General features: G+C 36.2%; 1 protein-coding gene across 4 annotated transcripts in view; it reads left to right on the top strand.

Annotated features, from left to right (window-relative positions):
• Window positions 1-17,402, top strand: part of LOC106822896 (oxysterol-binding protein-related protein 1) — a 106,935-nt gene that overhangs the window by 996 nt on the left and 88,537 nt on the right. The gene's annotated exons all lie outside the window — the stretch shown is intronic.

Consider the following 17,402-nt stretch of genomic DNA (forward strand, 5'->3'; position numbering starts at 1 on the left):
AAATGCATGAGTTGACTGAGGAGAGAAAGGGAAATTATACTGGGGTTGAGGAGAGGGGAGCTGGCTTTTAACTTTGTTTTGATTAAGGATTTTTGATTACTCATAGACTTTCTTTGTAGCCTAAACCAGTGGAGAATCACGTTCCCTTGCGTTCAGAGCATGTGGCTAGTTGTTTTGTATTTTCTGTCGTGCTGGTTTTTTCTGGATTTGGAGAGAGGGTAGTAAGGAGGGGAAGATGCCAGGGAACACCTTAGTACAGCTTTTGAGAGTTATTAAAGCTATTAAAAGTTTCTTAGTTTTAATTAGATTCAAAGACAGAATGAAGGCATTCATTTTGAAGACATAGCATTGCTTAGCAGGAATCTCTTTCAAAAGAGAAAAATGTTTGAAATGCATGTTGGTGGAGTAATGTGTAGGCTAGAATATGGGCATCTAAATATAAATTTTCTTTTCAATTTGAAGACACACCAAAGTTAATATCTGGTCCAAATAGTGTTTGATTTCAGGCCTGAAGCTGATGACTTTGGCAAGTTATCTTGGTTTCACTTGAGTAGATATTTAATCTGGACGCGAAGACTAGAGAGCTACTTCAGCCTTTGTGCCAGTACTAGTTTTACTAGCCTGGCTCATAAAGAAATTTGTATCACTATGAACACAATTGCATGACTCTAGTCTCTCCTCTTTAGATGGAAGCATTTTAAAGGTTAATCTTAGGGAATTTAATTGATGATGAAAGTTACCCACATAGTCTCTCTACCCTCAGTTCTGTGCCTTGGAGGAGGGGGGAAAATTTAAAAGCTTATTAGGTTTTCCATATTAAAAGCAAATGCCTATATTAATATTCAAGGTAGTATATAGATGCAGTTCAAGTGCATTTTAAATACTGTACATAAAATAATTGATAAAACACTTGTGCAACGTGATACTCTAAACTCTGTACAATTTATGACATTTACCATTTACATTCTTTTGAAAAGTTTTTATAAACTTATCATTAGTATTTCTGGCATTCAAATATATGATTGTGTTTGTCAGCTCCATGAGAATTATAGGAAAACTTTTAATTCCTTTAAAAATTAGAAATTTGGAATTTTCCCTTGGTCCACATTATTCAACGTTATGCCTTAATTTTTAGCTTTTGTATATATAGTCCAAAAATATACTGCTACAGTTAATTTTGGAAGCAGCTAGGACATAAGTTAAACATGAAGTTCATGTAAAATGAAGCTGGTTTTCATTTTGATAACTTTTTTCAAGTTTTTGAACAAAAATGCATAAGGTTTTAGTTAGTAGCATGAAGCGTGTGTGTGTGTATTAGCCTTGATATGACCCAGGCTCTATCCTGGTAAGGTTTGTATCTCACAGTGGTGCTAAGACTGGAACCTGCATGGGGTTGTGTTTGTCTTGTATTCCTGATAGAGAGTGCAGTGTCTGACTTATACTCTTATCTGATGAATTTTGAATGAGTTATAGACTGATACAATTTTCCTCTCGTTTTAACTTCAGAGTATTAAGGATGTAATCCCTACACATTTTTAATAATATTCTACCATAAATTTGGTATCTATTTATGTAAAATTTCTTCCTTAATTCACTAAGTATTTACAGAATGTTTACCTTGTCAGATACTGCTATACCAGTCTGTCTTTGTAAAACTTAAGAGATTACTACAGGAGTCAGATGACTATAAAGATTCTTACAGAAGACCAACATACCCAGAGGGAACAGAAAGGGATGAATTCTAGCAAATAGTTCATTAAGACTAGAAGTGAGGGGGAATAACGAGAAAGTCCAGTCAAGGCGAGGCGAATAGCAGGGTCTTCTTGAAAGATTTTGTAAAACATGACTAAAGAGTTTGAATCTTATTTTGGGCAGTTAGAATCACTGAAAGATTTTAATCAGGGGAGAGATTTAATCAGATTTGCTCTTTATGAGACGGATTAGAGGACAGGCCTAAAAGCAGGGTGACCAGGTGCAGGAATTCAAGAGAGAGAAAATCAGAGTCTGAACCAAGTTGGTGACTATGGAAAAGGAAAGAAAGATACAGAGACTTCACAAATAAACAACATAAATAAGAGCTGATAAGAGATTAAGTATGAGGAAGGAAGAAGGTGGAGTCATAGATGACTTCCAGGTTTATGGCATAAGTCACTGGATAGAAGGTGACTACAGTAGGGAACAAAGGGAGTAGGGGAGGATGAGTTCACCTTTGGACACAATGACATTCAAATGAGGTCATCCTTACTCGTCCAGTAAAAAGTTGGGAATCATTAGTATTGGAAGTCACCTGAATAAATGTGATCGAAGTTGGAACAAATAATAATCACTTAGAAGTATAGTTTGAAAAAGTTTGAAATCAAAGGATTCAATACTATGATAAAAGATAAGTGAAAGAAAGGGAGCCAGTGGAATGCACTGAGAAAAAGCAGCCAAAGAGGCAAAAGTCTGGAACAGAAGAGGCCAAGGGAGACAAGTAGTCCAAGAAGTTGAGATAACAACTGAAACATGTCTATTAGATTTGGTAGCCAGGCAGTCATTGGAGTCTTTATGAGAAAAGTTTTAGAAGCATGACATGGGAATAAACCAGATTGCAGTGAGTAGAAGAGTAAATTGGAAGTGAAAAAGTGGAAACAATGAAGATAGACTGTGATTCAGTCTTTGTAGACAGTCATAATCTGTGAATAATTGCAGTTTGTTATTTTCTTTCAATCATTATACCTTTATTTATTTTTCTTGTTCCTAATGTAGTGACTAGGGCCTTCAGGACAGTGCTGAATAGAAGCTGAGGTGGTGGGAATCCATGTTCATCTCTGAGTTTTTAAAAAAGGCATGCTTCTAACTTCTAATTATTCACTGTTAAGCATGATATTTAATAAATAACACTTAACAGATAAATGAAGTTCCCTTTCATTCTTATATTGTTGATTTTTTTAATCATGAAAGGGTTTGAATTTTATCAGATGTTCTTTCTGCATTTATTAAAAGAATCATAAGATTTTTCTTTAGTTTAAGGTGACACATTATATTTTTAGATTTTTTCTAATGATAAACCATCCTTGTGTACCTGGTATAAACCTAATTTAGTCATAACATGTTATCTTTAACATTCTCCTCGATTTCATTTCTTTTGGACTTTAGCATCTGTTTATTAGTGAGATTGGCTTGTAATTTCCTTTTTTTGTTCCGCCTTCATCAGAGTTTAATATCAAGGTTACACTGACTTCATAAAATGAATTTGGAAGTATTTCCTCTTTTGCTGTTCTCTGGAAGAGCTTGTTTAAAATTAAAATTGTCTATTCCTTGAAAATTTAGTGGAACTTTCTTATAAAACTATCTTCTCTTTGTGAATTCTTTTTTTTTATACCACTAGTTAGATATATTTAATGGTTATAGAGCTGTTTTAATTTTTGGTTTCTTTTGGGGTCAGTTTTGACAAGTTGGATATTTCTAGGAATTTTATTCTTTCTATTTAAGTTTTGAAATTTATTGTTATGAAGATGTTCATAATCTTTTATTACTGTTTTTTAAACTTATGTTGAATCTGTAATTATGTGTTTCTTTTCATTTTTCCATTTTCTTTTTCCTAACATTTATTTGGCTGTTTCCAAGTAAATTTTGCTCTTTTTAAAATCAGACTCAAAGTCTCAAGACTTTGTTTGATTCTTTTTCAAAGAACTATCTAACTTTATCTATTCTTTTTCTTTTAAATTAATTTTTATAGTTATCTCTTATCATTTTTCTTTGAGTTTATTTTTTCCCCTAGTATCTATACATTTATTATCCTCTGTCTCTTGAAAGTGGATAATTTGTTTAAAATTTGTTTTTTTCCAGATTTCAAGTTGTATGTTTCTTAATTCTGGTATTTTGTAATTTAGTAAATACCTCACTGCTAGCTTTATCTGTTGCTTTGGTTATTTTACAGACTTTAATAATATATTTCCTAGACTCTTATCTTTCTGGGCTGAGGACTGCTAATGTATGTAGTGCAGAGTCCTGCCCTCCTAATATTTAAAACAGCTAAAACTTTGGAAGGTTTTGACTACTTCCAATTTTTTTTCTCTTACCCAACTCTTCCTTTTTAACTGCTTGGCATTTCTCTCTCTTTCTTTCCCCTACCTTGCTGCTCACCTTCTGCGTTTTTTCCCCTCACCCCTCACAACTTCTTTTCTATCCCTGGGTACTTTGCACGGTGGAAGAAGAATGATCGTCATTCCCTTACCCTCTTCCTTCACTTTTTTCTTCTGTCTTCCTAATTTTCTACTCTTCCCCAGCCCCCTACCTCTGCAGTACTTGGAGAATTTTTCCACTCTTTGCTCAACATGGTCCATCTTGCTCTTTCCTTCTCCTCAGAACCTTAACTCCAGCACCAACGAGGAAAAAGCAGATAAACTGCATCTGATTTTCTTCAGATGCTCAAAGGTTCACCTCGTGATCTTTGTTATTCCTTGTCCGTTCCAATTTATGACAAAGTCAGGGAGGGTATGGGGAAGGCGTAGGAAGAAAGCATAGATGGTAGCATACGAAAGTGCTATTATTTGGAGTCCTGAGGTACAGGCTCCAGTATCAGTGACCTTTTTCTTGCTATATGACTCTGGGCAGCTTATTCCAAGGCTTCGCATTCCACCTTGGCACAGGATTATTAACACAGACCCCTTCTGTCTACTTCACGAGTTGCTAAGAGACTCAGATAAACTCATCAGTTTTATGTAAGATGGTCTTTCCATGCTTTATTTTCAGAAAAATACCTTAAAAGGACTTTGTGCTAAATACAGAGACAGAGAAGTAGAATAAAAGTGGTTTGTGGCATGGGGTGTTGGATCAAAGAACCACTGACGGAAGCAGTAGGTGGTGATAGGAATGACAAGAAGCACCGAAGTTCTGCCCAGTGGTTGAGGGAGATTCAGGGGAGGTGTCTTTCCTCTGGTGGACAGGAGCTGGAGACGTGGACACGCTACAGCCAGTTGCTGGAGACTAAGCTGTATATGATCTATTCCTTTTCCTATTTATTATTTGCTACATTCGGGACACTGTGCCTTTTTGAGCTTACTTGACAAATCGAGTTCACTAATAATGTTTCTGTGAAGGAGATTTTGTTGTTTGGGTTCTGAACAACTGAATTAAAAATGAATTTTGTGAATATTATTCTCCTTAGTAAAATTTCTTATTTATGATAGAAACGATTTAATTTTGAATATTTTTTCATTTACTTTTGTTATTTTACTTTGTGATATGGATTAGTTGTTTAAAATCCCAAAGTCATAGAATCAGCTTCGATTGTAGAGCATCTAGTCTGTTGATTTCAAAGGTTTTACTGGGAGCTAAGGTATAAGACTGATGAGGTGCTAGGGCACCTCTATAAAACACAATTTGAAATGATTGATATGATTGGTCTGTTCTCCTTCATTTTGCAGGTAAGGAGAGTAGGGCCTGGAGAGAGGGTCAGCTGCTTCTCCAAGTGTATGTGGCTGGAGAAGGCTACACTTAGAGCTAAATCCAGGATTCTGCCTCCATATTTAGTGCTGAAGAACAACCCCATGATATCACACATGGTTTGAATTAGGAAAATTAATCCATTAGAGAAGACAGTCCACCTTGTTTCAAAGCTAATGTGGCCATCTATAAGCTAATTTCTCAGTTTGACAAAAGGGTACCATCTTTAGAAATAAGCAGATGGCTAAGAATATTGCAGTGGCTTCAGATTTTGCACAGAATACTCTATTCCAAGTTCTTGATAGGAAAGGCCGTCCATCTTTCTTTTGAAAATTTTGCTTAGTAGAGGTCACATTTTTGGAAGATACAGAATTCATCCATTTCTCTAGATAGCCTAAATTTTGTCCTAAAATTAAACTAGACTATCAGAATGCTACAGCGTGGGCTCTAAAAATGGCCATCACTGTTGTAAATTGGCATTACACCCTCAATTTCTATTGAGGGGCATTTCAAAAAAAATTATCTTTAATGATATTATTATTTTGCCCTTGAACACTCTTATTCTCCTATATATTACCCTGAATGAGAAGTTAGAGCTAAGGGCAAAGAGGGAGTTTGTTTTCCCTAAAGAACTAATATTTTTTTTTCCTTGTGGACAATTAAAAGGGCATAATTGTATTTCTCTTTCTATTTTGGCCTTAAGAGAATTCAGAGCCAGCCAGATTTGTGGCTTGTCCATGGTATCTTTGTAGGCTCCATCTCTTGTAAGTCCTACCCTAATACTGTATCAGAAATTGCTCTATATTTTCATGGCCTCTCAGTGTGAATTTTACAGCAGTGAGAATTTTACAGCATTCTCTTGTGAATTAATTGAATATGGTTGTGTCCCAGAGCACATTCAGGTATGATGATGATTATTTTTGGATTTTTCTGCAAGAAGTAAGTACTAAGTAAATAGTTGTTAAAATGTTAGGAGTAGAGTTGTACTTTATACTGTGGTTTTATTCTATGTCAAGAATATGTGCATTTTGATATTAAGTGACTTTGTAATAGATAATTTCAAGGACCCAAGTTAAAATATATGGCAAATGTTACAATGGGAGCCTTTTTTCCTTGTTAATGCAAATCAGACAATATATTTTAGACCAGTATTTGGAGAAAAACATCTTTTTGTTGTTTTTATTTGTGGTAAAATATACATAGCATAAAACTTAACATCTTAACTATTTTTAAGTGTACAGTTTGGTGGCATTAAGTACATTCACATTGTTGTGTAACCATCCCCACCATCCATCTCCAGAACTCTTCTCCTCCTCCCAAACTGAAAATCTGTACCTGTTAAACAATAATTACTCATTCTCCTCTCTTCCCAGCCCCTGGCAACCACCATTCTACTGTCTGTCTCTCGTGTGTTTGAGTGTTTTAGGAATTACACTTAAGTGGAATCATACAATATTTGTCCTTTTGTGATTGGCTCATCACTTAGCATACTGCCCTTAAGGTTTATCCATGTTGTAGCATATATCAGAATTTCCTTCCCTTTTTTGTTTGTTTTTTTGAGGAAGATTAGCCCTGAGCTAACATCCGCCACCAGTTCTCCTCTTTTTGCTGAGGAAGATTGGCCCTGAGCTAACATCTGTGCCCATCTTCCTTTACTTTATATGTGGGACACCTGCCACAGCCTGGCATGATATGCGGTGCATAGGTCTGCACCCGGAATCTGAATCATTGAAGCCCGGGCTGCTGAAGTCGAGCATACAAACTTAACTACCATGCCGCTGGGCAGGCCCCTTTCCTTCCTTTTTAAGGCTGAATGATATTCCATTTTATGTATATACCATATTGTTTTTAATCCATTCATCCATCAGTGTTGCACTTGGGTTGTTTCAGCCTTTTGGCTATTGTGAATAATGCTGCTGTGAACATGAGTGTACAAATAACTCTTCGTGGCTCTGCTTTCACTTCTTTTGGGTATATACCCAGAAGTGGAATTATTGAATCATATGGTAATTCTATGTTCTATTTTTTTGTTTGTTTTAGTTTTGGTGAAGAAGATTGGCCCTGAGCTAACAGCTATTACCAATCCTTCTCCTTTTGTTTGAGGAGGATTGGCCCTGAGCTAACATCTGTGCCAATTTTCCTCTATTTTTTGTATGTAGGTCACCACCACAGCATGCCTTTGACCAATGCTGTAGGTCTGTGCCTGAGATCTGAACCTGCGAACCCTGGGCTGCTAAAGCAGAGGACGCTGAACTTAACCACTCTGCTGCCAGGCCAGTCCCTCTATGTTTAACTTTTTGAGGACTTGCCATGCTGTTTTCCATAGTGGCTTCACCATTTTACATTCCTACCAACAGTGCATAAGAGTTTTAGTTTCTCTACCTCCTTGCCAATACTTGTTCTTTTCTAGGGTTTTTGTTTTTTAAATGGTAGCCATCCTAATGGATGTAAGATGTGGAGAAGAGTTTTTTACACGTAGAGGTAATCATGTTTTCGATCCAATTTTAACCTCAGGGTTGGCAAGCTATCTCTTTCCAGAGCAATGATTTTCCATTACTTTTCAAACCGTTCAAAAGTTGTCCTTGTTGAAGCGTGGTCCAGGGTGCACAGCCCCAATTCTCCTTAGTCCTCTCTTTTCCCTCTACTTAGTGAAAAACAACTGCACAAAGCAAGGATGATTCCTGAGGTTTCCGTGGACTTGAGACTTGGTTTAAGTCTATATAGCTGTATTTTACTTTTATACTTACTTTCTTTCTCTACTTTGGATTAGATATCAAATGTTGATTTGCTGTTTTATTTTAAAGGATAATTGCTTAATTGAAAAGAATTTTGTCTTGTTTACAGGGTGAGCCTAGGAAAATGAAAGCAAAGATACACTTGAATCCCCCCAGATATAAAATATGAGACAAGGACATTAATATATTTGAGAAAAGTCAAACCTCCCTTCACTTGTACATGGGAACTAATGAAGTAAAATATATGTTCCTCAAAATCAGAGAAGGATTAACCTGAGCGTTAGAATTGGATGAGGAATTTAATATATTCTATAATGAAATTATTATTATATGATCTTTAGCCATATTTAGGAGTACAAAATTTCCATAAACCTTGAAGTCAGAGGAAAATTTTAAAAATAAAATGGAAAGTTGGGAAGAATGTAATCACAAAGTTATAAAAGGGATCTTAAAGGTCATCTAATTTTCCTTCATTTGCAAGAATCCTCTCTCCAACTTCCTGCCAGCTAGATGGTCATTTTATGTGCTATGTGAACACTGCCACTGATGGACATAGCAGCAGTGTACTCCAGTGGGTATGAGCTTGGAGCCTGAGTCAAGCAGACCTGCGTTGGAGTACTGGCTCGGTCACTTACTAGTTATGTGATGCTAGGCAGGTCATGTAATCTCAATAAGCTCGAGTGTCCTCATTGTTAATAATACCTACCTCACAGGATTGTGGGAGGATTATAGGAGATAGTATGCCGAGTATTTATCATAATATCCGACATATAGTAAACATACCTAGATATTAGCTCCTGTTACTACTACTATTATGCATGAATTATCTCCTGGGGTCACGCATTCTACTGTAGGAGAACCGTGAATACTAGAAAATTAAACTTTACATTAAGGTAAAGTTTTTTCGTGTTTTTAATCCCTGGTTTCAAGTCTGTGCTCTGCAGCATCACAGAAAAGTATGATTCTTCTCTTGTGACAATCCCTTAGCTATTTGGAGCAACCAATAAATTCTTCTTTTCCCCAGGCCAAACATCTCCAAGTTCCTTCAGCTGTTATTACTATGTCAAACTTTCCAGATCTTTCCTTTTCTCACTCTTCACCGATTCCTCTCAGGTTTTTTCTTAAAATGTATCATCCAGAAATGAGCCTAATGTTCCACGCGAAGTTTGAGTGCAGTGCATGGTGCTTCTCAGTTGGCTTTCCATACTGCTCAAAGGAAAGATCTTCAGTTGTTCGAGTGGCCTACAAAGCCCTCTGAGATGGAGCCTGCTACCCTGCTCGCTTTGTTCTGAGGAGAGTGGCCTCCTGTTGTCCCACAGACTTGTGAGCACAGTCCTACCTCAGAACTTTTGCTGTTCCTCTGCCCGGAACCCTCTTCTCCCAGATATTTGCCTAGCTCTCTCCCTCACCTTTGTCAGCCTTTAATCCTGTGGCATTTGCTGAGTGAGTCCTTTAGCTATCCTGTTTAAGGTTACAGTGCTATCTCCCAGGACTTCCTTTTCCCTTCCCAGCTTTATTTTTGTCTTTAGTGTTTTCCACCATCTAACACACTAAATGTTTCACTGTTTTCACCCATTTCTTTCCCCATAGTAGACATAGGTTCCCTGAGTGCAGGTACTTTTGTCTGTTTTGTTCACTGCTGATTTCCTGCAGCCTGGAATGCCTGGCATGGTGTAGGTGGTTGATGAATATTTGTTGCATAAAGAGCACAATGGAATGATTGACTTCCCTTTGCTTAGAAGTTGCATCATACTGGGCTTGGAAGGGGCGCTTGGGCACCGGGTCACAGTCATTGGTCATTTTTTTTTCTTTTGGAAAAATTTTATGTGTACCTGAAAGGAGGTAAATAAGAGGCCATGTTATTCTTTTAGGACTTTGGGAATTTTCTTTTTCTTTTTTTTTTTTTGAGGAAGATTAGCCCTGAGCTAATATCTGCTGCCAATCCTCCTCTTTTTGCTGAGGCAGACTAGCCCTGAAGCTAACATCCATGCCCATCTCCCTCTACTTTATATGTGGGACGCCTGCCACAGCATGGCTTGCCAAGCGGTGTCATGTCTGCACCTGGGATCCGAACCTGTGAACCCCGGGCTGCTGGAGAGGAACGTGTTCACTTAACCGCTGTGCCACTGGGCAGGCCCCAAGACTTTGGGAATTTTCAAATCACTTTGGTTGCTTAATCAATATTTTATTTCACATATATTTTTATTTGCTCATAGGATTTTTACGTTTTGTAAAAATAAATGTAGATTATTAAGACAAGAATATTTGTTCTTCAGATATGTCTTAGCAGAGCTTTCCAAGTCATGGGCTTAAGATAAATGATCTTTTCACCCCTTAGAATGGCAGAGCCCCAAGCCAGGTGCTTGGTCTTTCCTGTGTATGTACAAAAATCATTTTCTGTGTGTGCCATGACTTGCCAAGGTTGGGAAGCACTGCTTTAAGATATTTAAAATGTTTTCTTCAGATGGAGTTATAACCTAGTGAGTTGTGATTCCAGCATATTTTAGGGATGTTTTTCCCCATAGTTTGAAAACCGTGAAAACACTGACAAAACAGAATAAAACATCAAAATTCTGTAAAAGCAAAGTTGTTATCTTTCTGGACTTAGCAATGTTCAGCATATACAGAAACATATTCCTAGAGACAAAGCTGAAGGCATTAAAAAAGTAGAGTTGGAAATCATGGTATCAGCTGTATAGTGGAGTAGTCCTCAACAGTCAAAAGGAAAAACTGCTTATACTTGCACCAACATGGATGAATCTGAAAAACAGTATACTCAGTGAAGGAAGCCAGACCGCAGAGTACACGCTGCCTGATTCCATTTATTTGAAGTTCAAGAACAGACACCTAATGCGTGATTATAGAAATCAGAGCAGTGATTGCCTGGACCTAGAGGGTGGGGAGAGCAGAGTGACTGTGAAGGGGCACAGGAGAACTTGGGAGAAGGGGGAACAGAAATGCTGTATGTCTTTATAGTGGGGCTAGTTACATGGAGTACACATTTGTGAATATTCGTTGAACTGTACATTTAAAATGGATGTATTTTATTGTATATAAATAATCTCAATAAAATTCATCTAAAAATTAGAGTTGGTAGGTTCTTACTTGTGCTATATAACTTTTTCTGGTTATTTTCGTCAACAGAACTATCAACTACAGAGTCCTTGAATAACCTCTGAAAATAAGATTTGTTTAGATTATGATTAAACTTCTCTGCTTTTAAAAATGATTGTTTGCCTCTTATGGCATATCTCTAAATTTATTTCAAGGATACATAAAATATATAAATCTGTGGTGAGTGATTATATAACAGCAAGCTGTTTTTAGGTAGAAGCTTTGCAACTATGATGAGACTGGAGTGTGCTTAGCAGAATCTCAGATTGGTTTCCTAAACTAGACTGCTGAGAGAGCCGTGCATTCTGCACTATTTGGGAGTGCCTTGCAAACATCATTTTGTGTTTGATGCAATGAGAACTTTTACAAATTTGATGCAAACCTCAGTTCCTAAATAAACACATTTAAACGTAGTTTGCTAATTGTAAAATTATAGGAAAGATATGAAAGATATACAGGAGTATACAGAAACCTATTTTCTGTAAAGAATAGAGAGGAATAGAAGCGCCAGAACCCACAACCACTAGCAGGATTTTGGTCTGTCTTAGTTTATTCATATTGGCAAACATGCAAATACAGTACACGTTACTATTTAATATCCTACATTGTTTTCAGTAGTATCAGAGTGTTTGTCACATAGATTCTTTGAAAAGATGTTTAAGACTCCATAAGAAATATTGTTTTAATTACCATTGTCAGTAAATGAGTGGTCTTTTCAGTATGACCTTACTATCGCTAAATATAATCATTTTTTTTTTTTTTTAAAGATTTTATTTTTTCCTTTTTCTCCCCAAAGCCCCCCGGTACATAGTTGTGTATTCTTCGTTGTGGGTTCCTCTAGTTGTGGCATGTGGGACGCTGCCTCAGCGTGGTCTGATGAGCAGTGCCATGTCCGCGCCCAGGATTCGAACCGACGAAACACTGGGCCGCCTGCAGCGGAGCGCGCGAACTTAACCACTCAGCCACGGGGCCAGCCCCAAATATAATCATTTTTTACAGCTTTATTGAGATATAATTATCAGACAATCAATTACACATATTTAACATGTGATCTAGTGAGTTTTGACATGTTTACACTAGTGAAACAATCACCACTTTCAAAAATAAATACTTCTATTACTTCTGAAAGTTTCTTCTGTCTTTTGTAATATCTCCCACTCTTTCTCCTACCCCTGTCCACAGACGAGTATTGATCAGCTTTCTATCACTAGAGATTAGTAGGCATTTTCTAGAATTTTACATAAATCTAATCTTAGAGTTTATGCTTTTTTGGGGATGGAGGAGATTTGGCTTCTTTAACTCAGCATAATTATTTGGAGATTCATCCAATTATTCATCAATATATTGTTTGTTGTGCATATATCAATAGTTCATTCCTTTTTATTGCTGAATGCTCTTCCATTTTATGGCTGTTGCCACAATTTATTCACCTTTCGATGGACATTTGGATTGTTTCCAGTTTTTGGCTATTACAAGTAAAGCTATGAATATTTATGTACAACTCTTTGTGTGGAGATAATCTTTCATTTCTCTTAGATAAATACCTAAGAGTAAGCATAATGGCCAGGTCATATGGGAGACTCATGTTTGAGGGGCTTTTTCTTTTTTGAGTTTGTTTTTCATTTTTAAACAATTGAGGTAAAATTCACATAACATAAAATTAACTATTTGGAGTGTACAATTCAGTGGCATTTAGTAATTCACAATGTTATGTAACCATTTCTTCTATCTACTTCCAAAACATTTTCTTCACCCCAAAAGAGAACCCCGTATCATTAAGGAGTCACTCCTCATTCCCTGCCTCTGTCCCCAGCCCCTGAAAATGATGAATCTGTGCTTTGTCTCTATGGATTTGCCTATTTTGGACATTTAATGTCAATGGAATCACATAATATGAGAGTTTTAGCATCTGCTTCTTTTCACTTGGCATAATGTTTTCAAGCTTCATGTGTACTGTAGCATGTATCAGTATTTTGTTACTTTTTATGGCTGTATAGTATTCCATTGTATGTATATAACACATTTTATTATTTCCACCTTTTGGCTACTGTGAATAATGCTGCTTTGAACATTTTTATACAATTATTTGTTTGAAGCCTTTTCAAGTTTGGAGTATATCCCTAAGAGTGAATTTTCTGGGTCATGTGGTAGCTCTATGTTTAGCTTTTTGAGGAACTGTCAAACTGTTTTCCACACCATCTGTGCCATTTTACATTCTCACCAGCAGTGCACAAGGGTTTCATTTTCTTCACATCCTTGCCAACATTTATCTTCCTTTTTTTTTTTTAATTACAGCCATCCTAGAGGGTTTAAAGTGATATCTCAATGTTGTAGTGATTTGCATTCATCTGTTGACTGAAGCCATTGAGCATCTTTTCATATATGTTTTGGCTATTTGTATGTGTTTGGAGAAATGTCTCTTCAAGTCCTTTGCTCATTTTTAAATTGGATTGTTTGTCATTCTATTGCTGAGTTATGAATTCTTTATATACTCTAGATACAAGTCCTTCATTGGATATGTTATTTGTAAATATTTTCTCCCAGTGTGTTGCTTTTCTTTTTTGTAACATTATCTTTTGAAAAGCAAAAGTTTTGATTTTGATGATGTCCAAGTTTCAGTTTTTTTCTTTTATATCTATTGCTTTTTATGACCTATTTAAGGAAATTTTGCCAAACCCATAGTTACTAACATTTTCGCCAGAAAATCTTCCGTTAAGTGTTTTCTTCCAGAGTTGTTCTAATTTTAGCTTTACATTTGGGTCTATGATCCATTAAGAGTTAGTTTTTGTTTTCTTTGTCTATTGCTGAGAGAAACTAAAGACTTAAATAAACAGAGATATCCTTTATTTATATCAGAAGACTCAATATTGCTAAGATGCCTGATCTCCATTTATGATCTGGAGAATCAAAGTCATCCCAAGCAAAATTCCAGCAGAGTTTATTTTTGTAGAAAGTCGCAAGCTGATTCTAAAATTTATATAGAAATACAAAGTATCTAAAATAGCCAAAACAATTTTGGAAGAGAAGAACAGAGTTACAGGACTTACACTACCTGTAATTTCAACACTTTTTATTATAAAGTAATTGAGAGAGTATGGTATAGATGAAAGAATAGAGACACAGATCAGTGCAACAGATTAGAGAGTCCAGAAATAAACCCACCCATATATATAGGTCAACTGATTCTTGATAAAGGTGTCAAGGCAATTCGGTGAGAGAAAGGATTACATTTTTCTTTGTGGTTGATGTTGACTTCATGTATTGATCTTATATCCAGCAACCTCACTAAACTTTCTTATTAAATCTAAATAATTCTAGATTCTTTTGACATTTCTACTCAGTCATATCTTTTGAAAATGACATTTTTGTTTCTTTATTCTCAGTTCTTATATCTTTAGTTTTCTTGACTAAATGTGTCGCTAGGGCTTCACAAGATACAATGTTGAAAAGAAATTTTGAGAACCATTCTTATTTTATTCTTTGTTTTAAGATGAATGCTTTTAATGTTTTAACATTGAGGAAGATGTTTGCTCTGTTGTTCTGGTAGACTTTTTTCAGGTTGTTTTATGTTAAAGAAATTCCCTTCTATTATATACAGACATGCACTCACACACACAAACACATAATTGTAATTTTTGAGATTTAGTTTTTCAGTTGGTTTTCTTTTACCAGATGATTTTTTTGTATGTATTGTAATAATTTTATAATGTTTCTTTATTAGAAATGTAAAAATCTGGTAATCTAATTATGTAGGATTGTATTGATAGATTTTTAAAAATTGAGCTCACCTTACATTCCTGGAATAAATACCCAACTTAGTTGTGATGTGTTTCCTTTTTATGCATAGTTCAGTGTGCTAATATTTTGCTTATAATTTTTATTTATATTGCTGATCAAGATTGGCCTATAATTTTCCTTTCTTATATTTTCCTAATCACATTTTGATACCAAATTTTTCATAATCTTCAAAGAGTTTTGGTCAGGGGCTGGCCCCGTGGAGTAGTGGTTAAGTTCACACACTCTGCTTTGGTGGCCCAGGGTGCGCCAATTTGGATCCTGGCTGTGGACCTATGCACCATTCGTTGAGCCATGCTGTGGTGGCATCCCATATAGAAGAACTAGACTGACTCACAACCAGGATATACAACTATGTGCTGGGGCTTTGGGGCGAAGAAAAAGAACAGAGGAAGATTGCAACAGATAATTAGCTCATGGCAAATCTTCCTCTCACACACACACAAAATTTGGTCAAAATAACTACTCCATCAGCATATTACATTTATGTATATACACAGTTTCCATAAAACATTTTAAATTGGTTATTTACTATTGAGAATATTTCTTCTTTGGTATGTTTTTTCCCTTAGAGGTTCCTAAAAACCTAGTTCTTATGGTTATTCAGACATGGTTTAGCCAAGACATGTTCAGAGTATCTGTAATTTTCCAAAGGACAAATATCCCACACTAAATTGTCTTTTTGTATCTTCAGCAGCTGTGTCTGTGTATCTTACAGTAATATTTTCTGACAAAGGAATATGTCTTAGGTTTTCATCACACTATTTCCTGACTAGTATTTCAGACTTTCTTTGTAATTTGAGAATAAGTATTTCTCCAAGTGATTTGTAGCTTTTTTCTTTTCTATTAAAAAACCTTAAAGGCGTTTTCAAACATTTTCTAACATATGATGAAGAAATTTAAAGGGTAAAGCTATGGACTGAATGTCATGTGACTTTAAATATCACTGAAAACAATTGAGGTTTATCTTCACCCTCTGGATGCTTAGATTTTAAATCTTGAGCCAAATGTCATAGCTTCATATGTTCATTAGTTTATATCTCAAGGAAGGCATAATAATAACATAAATACAGAGTAGCCTACGTTATATACATACATCCTTATTCCATATGGTCTTCTGGAGAACTGGCTTATTGTAATCTGATTATATATGATCTGTTTTTACCAGAGTAGCTAACAAAGAGCTCACACTAGCAGTAGAAGCCTTTGCTCTATTCTGTTTGTTCACTTTGTTCGCATCATTAGTATTCAGTCTAGAGTTCCTTTGTAGTGGTCTTTATGCTGTGGGTACGTTTTGTGAGTTACCTAAAACTCACATAGGTAATATAGTCTGTAAATCTTCATAACCAAGCTCTCGTAAACTGCAGTGCATCGTAATACTCTGAAATCAAGTGCTTCTGTCAGTCTCTGAGTAGTAGGTACCACTCTTCCCTGAAGTTACTGTGCATCCTGCACTTGACCCTTGACATGTGACACATGGACCGTGTGAGGGCACCATTCTCAATCTGTATATATCAGATTCTATCTGCATATGTAACATTCTGTCCAATATTTTTGATGAAAATAAATATAAAAGATTTTCTAATATTCCCGTATGTCATGGGCTCACACACTCCACTTTCGAGACCGTAAGTGAAGGCAATAGGGAACCACTGAAAACTTTAAGGAAGTAATGCTGGGCTTGCATTTTTAATAGATGAGTTGGGCAGGAATGTCAAGTGTCTTTTTGTCTTTTTTCCAGCTAGACTATAATATCTCCGAGGATTAACCAATCCCTTATTCTACGTTGTATCCGTAGCACATACCTTGAAATAGTAGTAGGTGCCCAGTAAATATTTTTTAACTAAACTGAAATTCTTCTAATTGGTTGTTGTTAATCAGGGGCCACATCAGAATAATTTGTGGTGCTTCAAAAAAGCATTATGTGTGTTAGTGTTAGCATTAGCATTGATCAAACAAACCAAAAAAACCAAAGCCAAATTAACATTAGCTTAAATTAGAGAATTTATTTTTCACCTTACAGAAGACAGGAGGCACTGGGGCTGTCCCCGTGGCCAAGTGGTTAAGTTTGCGTGCTCCACTTTGGTGGCCCAGGGTTTCACTGGTTCAGATCCTGGGCATGGACCTAGCACCACTCATCAAGCCGTGCTGAGACGGTGTCCCACATAGCAGAACAAGAAGGACCTACAACTAGAATATACAACTTTGTACCAGGGGACTTTGGGGAGAAAAAGCAAAAAAAAAAAATGATTGACAACAGATGTTAGCTCAGGGCCAATCTTTAAATAAAAAAGAAGATAGGAGGCAGGCATTCTGGGCCTGGTATGG

Source organism: Equus asinus, chromosome 7 (assembly GCF_041296235.1).
Source record: "Equus asinus isolate D_3611 breed Donkey chromosome 7, EquAss-T2T_v2, whole genome shotgun sequence".
Taxonomy (NCBI): domain Eukaryota; kingdom Metazoa; phylum Chordata; class Mammalia; order Perissodactyla; family Equidae; genus Equus; species Equus asinus.